Here is a 10,847-nt window from a genome sequence, read left to right as displayed (position 1 = left end):
AGGACCTTCCTTGGCCACTGCCTAGGCTTTTATACCTGCCCAGCAGCCATTGTAAGGAAGGAAGGGGGATCATCTGGCTGATTGACGGCGGGTAGAGCCAATGGCTCTATGATCTCCACAGCCCTTATACCACCCTTGCAGTGGTGCTGGTGGCTGAGGGTGCCTTGGAGCTCCCAGAGCTATTCTCCATTCATTAGCGTCCCAGTCTCATGCAAAATCATTAGAATGACAAGGTGAGACCTAGATTTATACAGACCTTTGTCCTGCCCCATTTTGACAGAGGTCCCAGCGCTAAGTTTGCTGTTGGGTCAATCTGTGTTGTCTCCATGAGGCGTTGGTGACCCTCACGGTCGTCACCACGGTGGTGATGATGGTCACCCCTTGCAGCCGCTTTGATGGCACCGGCTCTGCAGTGGTGTCACTGGTCCCACTGCCCTATCACTGACTGGGCTGAGGTCAAGCCTTGCTTCTGCGAGCTGGGGGGTGAGAACATGGCCAGGGTGGGAGGCTGGCTTCCTTCTCTCCGCTCTGTGGTTGGCAGCACACAGCCCTCACGAAGACCAGAAGAAGGGATCACCAAGAGCCACCGTTTGCATCAAGGAAAAGATTGGATTTGACGCTGCAGCCCCACTTGTGTTACAGTCGCACCCGTGCAAACGCTTCTTGTCTGTCCCCGTTTTTTGGATAGCAGCTCCGGCCGCGGTGCCACAGCTGTGGGACGAGCTGCACCTCCCCTGCCACGTCCTCGCTCCAGCAGCAGAGCTAGGAGCGGTTTTATCTCCTTATACCTCAAGGTTACGAAAGCTATAGCAAATGCAGGGGGACAGTAGGCAGCATCCTGGAAAGAACCCAAAAAACCGGCAAAAAAAGCACACTCTTTAGTGATCAATCCAAAACCACTGGGATGCAAACAAAAGTGCAACGTGAATTGGCTCAGCTCTGCCTCAGCCTGAGCGGGACCTTCCCGGAAAGGCTGAGCTCCGAGTACATTTAGCAACAACAGCTTCTCCAGGGGAGTCGCGCAGCGGAGGAAGAGGGGAGGCTGATGGGCTCTCGGGGTCCCTCCCTGCTTCAGGCTTTCCCGCGGGAGATAAATAGAGTTATAAACAACACGGATCAAAAAGAGGAGCGGCGAGGAAAAGCTCCCCAGCTCTGGATTATATTTGGGTTCAAATCCCAACTCTAGTGAAAACTAAGTTGTTCAAACTAAGTGGAGCAGCTTCAAAGGAGATGGTGGGGACCCACCTGTGGCCGCCGGCTATGAGACCCCCCCCAGCTGCCCTCGAGGCGGGTGTCCGTGGTGGTCTCCCCTCCGGAGGTTTCCCCAGCGGCCAGATCTGCGTCTACATCTCCCCTTCCCCAGCAGGTATCCGAGCAGACATCGCGATGGGTAGAGCTGTGGAGGGAATACCGCTACTGCCGTGAGGATTAATACTCAGCAGAAAGCCATCACTCCCTTCAACCCACACTTGGGAGGCAGCTGAAGCTTTGCTTTTCATCAAGGACGTGATTCAGAACTCAAAACAACTCAAACCAGCTCAGTTCTGGGCTGCAGCTCCCTCCCTGGGCCGGCTCCTAGTCAGCGGTTTATGTGCCGGAGCGACACGTAGGGGTGTCAAACGCTGAGTGACACGCTCGGGAGCTGGAAAACACGATAAAGAGGTGCTGCCACGTTCGACAACGAGAAGCTGAGCCAAACGGCAGCTGCTGCGGCGTGCACCCCCTCTGCTCTGCTCCCTCCTGCATCGTGGCTGCTTACCTGTGTGTAAATGGCTTTTCTGGTCTTTCATAATATATTTGGGCATTCCCAGGGATGACAGGATCCGGTGACAGTGCATTCCCGAGCAGCCTGACCTCCGCTCATGGCATTTTGGGGGCAGCAAGGAGAGTAAACTCTCCTTACAAGCGGTCCCCATAGCCGCAGTCGCAGACCTGTTACTCCCCATTGATCGGGGTGGGGTGGGGTGGGACCTGACGGGAGGTCCCACGCGCTGGCCAGCCCTGAGCCGGCCTGGAGAGAGGCACCACTCTCAGCAGAATGGAAACTCGATGGTGATTTCTCTCCATGGCATGAGAGACCCAAAGCCAAGCGGGAGACCCCAAGCCAGGCTGGGAGCTGATCTGGGAGCTGGGAGGGTATTTCCCTTCCCTTCCGTTTCTTCTCTCTCTCATCTTCTGTTATGGGGTCTCCTGCTGTAACCCTAATGTGAACCATGGTCCAAGAGGCCCACCCTTCTGCATCCCTGAGCTCCGTGTGTGCACAAACCTTCACCCTTTGTCACTCCTAAGCAGGAATGACACCAGGAGGGTCTGGAAAGCAGCTCAAGCGATCATGACTGTTCTGGGGATGGAGGATACAGGCAGAGGCACCTTCCCATGCCCAGAACAATCCCCATCTCCCTGCCAAGTCCCTGCTGCCCTTCCAGCCTCTTCTCCCCACTGCCCCCGGCTCTGGGTGTCAAGGAGGACAAGACGCAACACTGAGACCTCTTTCCATCCCAATCACTCCCAACCCATCACAATCCTGTTTGCACTCCGAGCTCAGCTCCTCTCCCCTCCTACCAGCAGCATTTTCTGCCCACCCACCTCGGCAAAAGCCTCGGCTCACTTCAAAGCCGTGCAAACAGGGCTGCTGAGCTCCCCAACTTTCCCTGACATCAAAAGCTTTACTTATTTATGTTTCGCATGGCACCAAGAAGCCATTGGGATATGGTACGTCTGTTTTCCCTAAGAAGAAGCCAGATCATGGGAGCCTGAGTATAAATTCCTCAGCAGGAATAGAAACCCAAGCAAAAGGAGGAGAAAGCTGAGGTTGGAGACATGAGGTTTCTTTCTCTCTCCTTGCTTTGTTTCCTTTCCTTAATGGTGTCTTCAGCCTTGATGTCCTTAACGTTTCCGACTCTGAGTTTGCTGACCATACAAGAGGGAAACCGGTGACAGCTATCGGAGGTTAGGCTCAGCCAGTGGAAAATTGAGGTTCTCGGAAAGATGTTTTATTCATAGGCCTGAGCCTGGCACATGGGAGGCTGCTGCGGGGTGGACGCACCCTGCCGGGAGCTCTCACTGGGAACGTGCCGGGAGGACATGTTTTCTTCTACGTGACTGGAAGGTGCATCTTGCTTGGCTGATCGTAACAAGGTGCCCTGTGGCAAGAGGTCATGCTGGAGAGCAGGACAAGTGGCCGGAGAGCTGTCACTGGAGCATCATGCAACAAAACTGAATTGCAAACCAGCTTGATCCCCTGTGAGGCCACCCCAGGGAGGCACAGGGACCATAACAGGGATCAATTACATCCATCTCATGGAAAAGATGACCTGGATCAATTCAGTCGCCTGCTGTTGAAGGCAACCAGGTCACGCAATTATCTCTTACATTAATGTATCAGCCTCTGTCTTAAAACTGTGAGGGCCGCTTTCCTCCTTAATTCCTAAACCGTCTTTATGTCTCCTAATTTTGAGCTTAAATGTATTACTGCCTGGTTTCTAGTGAGTTTTCCTCTGCAAAGATAGTCCTTTAACCTAAAGAACTCTTCTCCTCCCCTGACGTATTCTTGACCTCCTTTTTAAGAGGCCAAGGAAGCCATTCTCCGTGTCTCCTCTCAACAAATGGGTGCTCCACTCGCTACAGCAGCAGCAGAGTCCTCTCCTGCCCGTTCCCTCTTTGAATTTGCTTTCAGGAGCAGACCAAAAGAGTAAAGAGTACTGCAGATAAGTCCCATCAGCAATTCAATCAGAGGCACTCATCCTCCCTTCTCTACACCGACGGTGCTTCCCCGCGCTGTCGCTCATGCATTCCTAATATTTGTGCTGAGGTCAGGAACCAAATTACTCAATTGTCCTCGGGACCGATCTCCTGTAAGGCAGACACCACCACGTGCAGCACACCAAGCTGTCAGCTCCTCTTTAGCAAGTTCCTTGTGCACTTTCCACTCTCCCATTAATCCCTGTCCTCATTAATAATTTCCCACAAGGCACGGGATCAGACACCTTACTGAAGCATGGAGAGAAGAGATCTACAGCATTTCCTCTGTCCGGCACCTAACATGAGATGAACGTGACATCTCCTGTACTGCATTTCATGTCATTTTCTATTTAGCTCTGTGTTTTTAATGACTCTTTCCTTCCAAATTTGTACTAAAGCCTCGTGTACTCCGGGGGCTGGACGAATGCGCCTGAAGTTGCTCAGATCATTTATGTTTCCATTTCTCAAACAAGGAGTGAAATCTGTGGCAGAGCTTGGGTCAGTAAGCATAAAACGTGGAACTGCGTATTCCCCGCTGTGCCCGTGCCGTGGTTCGCGGGGAAGGCGGGGAGTCCCTGGACAGGCAGCTGTGCAGGGAAGGGTAAAAGGGCCGTATTCGGGTCACACCGATCCATCGTCCTTCGCATCCTGGCTGTGACAGTGGCCAAGAGCAGATGCCCGGAGACTGATCACAAGGAGAGGGAGGAATCTGGTCCTACTTCTTTTGCTTTCAGGGGGAAGAAAATCCTGACTCGGAAGTTGTCTCATCATTCTGGGGCTCACCCTCCCACGATAAGCCTGTCCTCAGTTAATTTGCCTAATCACCTTTTGAACCCACTTGCGTTACACAGTGCATGGATGACATCTGTGCTGGGAGGTGAATCTGGTGGACGTCACAACGTGCTCGGGCGCGGGCAGTAGCCGAGCTAAGAAAGGGGCGGTTTTGCCCAGACGCAGAGTCCAGTCCGTAGTGTGACTTGAACTGGCAGGATCCCCCTGAGCTAATCTTTAGTCAAGGAGAACAAACTCGCTGACAACAAGACTGGGCTGGGATACAGAAATGCTCCGGGCGGATTTCCTGGAAAACACAGGAGGGCTGTGGTGCGAACGCTCAGAAGGAGCTTTTGCACGGTGCTGGTGATGCGTATGAGCAGGACCTGCTTTCTGACACCACCTACAGAGCCCAGCACGGCTGCTGGTGCGGCTGGGGTAGGTGCTGTACTGAATTTGCAGTAGGAAACTACTGTTGATTGAGGACACTGCGACACAAACACCTTCTGTCTTTAGAAGTGCTGCACAGTCCCACAAACCCAAGTTATTAAACATTTTCTAGCAGAGTCCTCCTGTGCTTCAGGGAAATGGCTACAAATGACGGGGGTTGTTTAGGGTCAGAGAAATTCTCGCAGTCCTTTCATGCCCCTCATCTTTGCTTCCTCTCTCCTTCTTAACGTCGGCGAAAACATCCTCCCTTGATCCCCCTTGCTTGCAGCGCTGTGAAATGAGCTCCTCGGTGCTTTGAGAAAGAAACTCTCCGACAGGCAGTATTGATTGTCTTGGAAAAGAAAAAGGAAATAGAGGTTGGATGTGTTGGGGCAGCCAGGTCTCGACACCGGGCACCGTCTCTCGGCTGTGTCCTTCCCACCAGGGCCCCTGCAGGGGAGCAGAGGGGGGACCTGGGAGGCTGCGGCACAGTGGCACGAGCTGTGGCACGAGCTGACATCGCCCCAGTGCGATGCTCGGCTGTCCCCCCAGTGCTCCCCCAGCCCTTCCTGGGCTCTCAGTCCGCCCCATGCTTCCACCCCCAGGGCGGCGAAAGGCCACGGTTCACACTCCAGTGATGCATCCCAGATTGAGGGTGGCAGCGCTGTCACCCCCATGCCGTCACCCTCCCATCCCCGGCAGCCGCCGAGCCGTGATGGCGAGCTCAAGTACCGCTGCCCTGGGTGCGGGGAGAACGCGGAGGAGCTGGCAGTCTTGGATCGATGGAGATGGGGTTTGACACACTCTGGGGAGGCCAGAGGGAAGGGGACCGGGGACGGGATGGAGCCAGCACATGAGGGGGCTCCCAGGGAGTCTCTATGAGAGGAGACCTGTGACCCGCAGTGTGAGCCCCCAGCGGGCCGCCAGCACCTGAAGGGGACCATGACATGAGCTAATGGGTGACCCTTTCCCAGAGGAGACAGGTTGTCAAGTGACAGACATGCTCTGAGTTTTGTTGGAGGAGATTCCTGCTCACTGCTCGCTCCTCCATGGATGGCAGAGACCAAGCCAGGCCCTGAGCAAATCTGGCTACATCCCAGCCTGCTTTGAAGCATCTTCACTCTGGAAATGACAGCGATGGCACCCAAACTGTCCCCATCTCCCTCGTGCCCCACTGGCGGCAGGGCCAGCGCAGCCTCTGCACAGCAGGAATTGTCTGGGTGGAAGAACCACAGCCGAATCCTTGGCAACCCCTGCAGCCCCCTCGGCCGGCATCCTGCCCGGCCAGTCCCTGGCAAGAGGCCATGGGGCTTTTAGGAGAAGAAAGCAGCGTCCTCCCGGCTCACAGCCCCCTCTCCTGTCCCCTGGGACCCTCAGCTGCCCCAGAAAACGCGCTGGGGCATCTGCTTGTCCTCTTTACTTTTCCCTCTGTCTGGCTGGAAAACAAGAAAAATACCATTCTCTTCGTCAAAATGTTTCCCCAAATGAACATTTTCTATCTTGTTCCAGTTTTTGTAATATATTCCTTTATTTTTTCTTGCTCTCCATAGGAGACTTTCCTCCAGCTTCTCCGTTTGATTTTATTTTATTTTAATGGGAATCCCTTTTAATTAACGGAAGAGGGAAAAGCCCTTCAGTCCCATTCAGCTCAAAGCAAATTGGTCCTTCTCTCTTTTGAGGAGACTCAAGATACAGTTTAGGGTTGGATTCATTTCATGAAGCGATCAGAAAATTCGAAGCAGCAGGATCAGCTCCATCCCACTTTTTCTTATTTCCCCTTGGTTCCTATTCCCCAAACTTTCAAATCTCCAATTCATTAAAAAAAAAAGTTCCCATCACTTGAAAGAGATGGCTTTTGCCCAAAAATGAACAAAAGCAAAAAACATTGTTGAAAATCTTCCAGCCCGGCACATAAAGCATCTCTTCCTCTCCCCGAATCCGTGTTGCTCACGCTGCCTTTATAGAAACAATACAAACTGATTGCGGAATGGGCAATAATAATAACGTGCAACTGGAGGCGCGGAGAAATGGCACCGCTCTCTCCGCTCTGAAGCCCCATTTCCTTCCCCTGCAGCGATTCCCACTGCCCGGCGTGGGAATGTGGTGCCAGGGCAGGATGCGGTGCTCTACGGCGGGGCGATGGTTTGTGCTGTCAGGGCTTTGATGGCTGGGTGCCGCCGGGCCGGTGCGGGTGCCGATGTGGCCGTACCCCGGCAGCACCGTGCAAAGACACCCCAAACCCAGCAGCCCCCGACGTGGGGAGCCGGGGGTGGCGGGGCTGAGCGGGGCACCCGCATTTGCCTCGTGGCAGACGCCAGGCTAACGCGTGGTGGTCGCTAAGTGCCTTCCGAGGAGATTAAGTGCCAGTAATTAATCTTCAGTGCTCAGATAACCAATTATCCAAGTGAGAGCAGCGGGCAACGTGCTGGATTCGGGGAAGTGGCACCTGCAAGTGGCTGTCGGGGAAGCTCGTGTGCTGGCGCTGGCGGAGGTGGGTCCCCCGACACCCAGCCGGGATGGTGACAGTCCTGCTGCATCCCCTGGGTTGCATCCCCCAAAAGCACTGCAAGCCCATGGGGGCAGGCGGACAAGAAAAAGGCATTTTTGACCTGGGAAGTAAACTGAGGCAGAGCTCAGGTTAAAATAACCCAAGGCAGAGCCCGGAGCCGAACCGCAATGTTCCCCCCCAACCCGGCGCTTTGCCAGTCGGATCTGCTCCCCGTGCCGGGCGCTGCCGGCGGCTGCATCAGGGATGCAGGCGCCAGCCCTTATTAAAAGGCCTTTTCCATTTCTGATATCTCTAATACAACTGAGTAAGAGTATTGACATGTCAGAATGGTCTTTTATTATGATCCATTTATGCCATTAATGTAATATCCTCCTCTTGGATTGCTTAGTTATGTATTAATATTGTAAGAAACCCAGCATTTCTTTTAGCTCTTCATTGTCTGAAATGAGTCCCAAACTCTCCGTGTGACAGGATTTTGATGGATGGTCATATTTTTAGCTGTGATCATGCCTTGATGCTCTGAAATTAGGGACATGTTTTTAAAATATTTTACCACGTGCATTTATCTTGTTTTTCTTAATCTCTGTCTTACCAGCCATCATTCTGCTTTTATTGTAGAATCATTAGTGCTTGTTATAAGTCTGATGTATGTATATGGCGTCATTTATTTGCTGTTCTTAGCATATGAAGGAATGGAAAAATAACACATGAACATGGGAAAATGATCAGTGGGTGTTTTACTTTTTTAATAAAGAACGTTGCTAATGAATCGCCTTGCTGAGGCGGCTGGGGCATCATTACATCCAGCCAGTCTGAAGACAGATGCTGAGGAAAGAGCTCCGGGAATGAACCTGGAGAAGATGCTGTGCGGTGACAGACCTGTTTGATTTGACCTGTTTGATTTACCAAAGACATGAAGAGCTGTAAGTTAAAGAGCCAAATACCCTCAGCAGGAGGAAATATTAAAGGGTTTATTACATCTCACAGAAACGGGACTAAACAAAGCCACCACCTGGACATTTAGTCTGGACGCTGCAGGTCAGAAGCTGCCAGCACAGGGTTCTGATAGAGATCAGACTAAGGATGGATCTGGCGTGCAGGATTTGTGCAGGATGGGATTTTCTCCGCAAGCCCCGGAGCGTGGGGCTGGGGGGGGCGGCTGGGGCCGGCTGCGGGTAAAGAGAATTTCCTCATTGCCAGCCCAGCAGCACCGAGTCCATCCCCTTCGCTGTGCCCGGCTGGGAGCACACGGATGAGTTATTTGCCACTTTATATATTATGATACTAGTGAAGAGGTGCATTAGCCCAACACAAATTACTGGGCTTGGGAAAAATCTCCAGTTCATGTTGTATGAGTCAACTCCTTCATTTACCGGTCTCAGCTGCCCTGAAAAGTGGATGAAATTACGGCTGTTCTGCTCCCTAGTGCGAGGGAGTTTATTGGTGTGAATCCGAGGGGTGTTTCCCTCTGGCTTCATCGGCAGAAGTGATGGAAAAGCCTTCATCCCTGTGCAGGGTGAGGGGGAGCCGGCCGTGGGGAGACGCTGCCTTCAAACCCAAATCCCAAATCTCAAATCCCAGCGGTCTCCAGTCCAGCCACAGGGTCCCCGACTGATGCCTCCTTCTGCCCCCAGCTCCTGCCTTTGCCCATACAAAAGAAAGGCAGAAAATGGACAAAAATGGTGCTAATTATGGGGAGAGGATCGTCCAAAACACGGGGATGCGAGGCCACCCCTTCTCCACGCTCACCGCCGGGGTAGCAGCGGCCGCTCTGCTCGGCTGATGAACGGGCGCCCTTCTCCTCTAGAAATTTGATGGATGATCCCAATTATATTCTTCCAGCACTGATTTAATGTAATTTTTTATTAATAGCAACAATCAGAGGAAAGCAAACAGCTTATTCTGCACGCGCCATTCCCTTTCTGCTTTTACTTTCCCACGTCCACATGCGCTCCGAGTCCTTGATGCCCCGGCATGGGGGGGGGTCAGGAGCAGGAGGAGGGTGGGGAGAAACGAGCAGACGATTCACTGAGCAGGGCAATAGCTCATTAGTATATTCTCGACACAATTAATACCCTTGCGACAAAATATTTTCTTCACTCATTCCTTAAGGATTATTTGGAGGAAACTGCAAATTGCTGGTTTGCTTCCTCGGCTGTTAACAGACCGTGTGAAAAGATGGGGAAAAATAATCTACAGTTCCGTACAACTGGTTTTAATACTCCGGGCGCAGCGGGACTGGCAGCTCCGAGATGCGCAGCACTGATGGGGAAGGGGATGGCCGTGGATTCGGGGCCAAGCCCGAGCTTAAAAACAGCACAACGCAACAGAGGACCGAGGCATCCTCGTGTCAAACCTCGCCACGTGCCAATGCTAAATCCAACCTCCGGCTTCTTTCACTCCTTGAATCCTCCCTTCGTTAGCGGCTCTCCATCATCTCCTGTTTGCTTTTGTATTTGGAAGGCTGTTTGCCTGTTTACTCTTTGATTGCTTGTTTTAATAGTAATACAAAACCCCCTGGGCCAGCGGTGATAAACTCAGCGGACACGAGCTTTCCTTGGTTTGTTATTCCAGTTTTTGCTCTTGGCTCAAACATGGAATTTAAAGTTCTTTTCAATCAAAAGTGCTCTATATTGTGGTAAATGATTTCTTTTCCCCTCAGAGAATCATTAATCAGGCTCATGATCTAACATCTCTTGCTCTTTCTCAATCTCTTTGGTGAATTCTTAAAAAGAGTGGGGCGGGGGGAAGAAAAGAGAGTGATAATGGAGCAGGTGTCACATTTATCTTATTTCCAGTGCAAATACAATCAACAAGTGCCAGGCTAAAACCAGACCCTAAACAAAACCTGCAAAATGTTCTCTAAATAAATGATTCTTGGCTCTCTTCTGTTTGTTTTTAATTTGCAGTCATCCTCCGAATACTTCTGCCAAGCAAAAACTGCTGCGGGAATGAGCTCATTGGAGCGGAGTCCATGGAGGGGGGTGGTTCCTGCTGCCAGGGTGCCCTGCAGTGCCCCGTCTCCATCCCCTTCCCAGTCCCAGCCCTCGTCCAAACCAGCCCAGCGTCCCTTCCTGGGACACAGCTCTAAGGACGCACAAAGCTGAACTTTGCCATTAAAAGCTCTACTCAGCGCTGGCTCTCCACCAGCAGAGAGAGGGAGGTATCTCCAGATGCAAATCCTAAAATAAATCCTATTTTAGCTTTTTTTTTTATTTTAATAGGATTTATTCTAGGATTTGGAGCCTCCTCGCTCTCCATGCCCGCTTTATAAGGTGGCTGTGGCCGGACTCTGCTCTTTGCAGAGGCTGCTGCATGGTGCTCTCCCTGGCCCCCAACACGCCTCCTGAACCCCCCCTCCCTGACCCCACTGACTTTTTCAGCTAGATAAGGGCAG

This window comes from Larus michahellis, chromosome 7, assembly GCF_964199755.1.
Source record: "Larus michahellis chromosome 7, bLarMic1.1, whole genome shotgun sequence".
In the NCBI taxonomy this organism is placed as follows: Eukaryota; Metazoa; Chordata; class Aves; order Charadriiformes; family Laridae; genus Larus; species Larus michahellis.
This window is presented reverse-complemented; position numbering follows the sequence as displayed.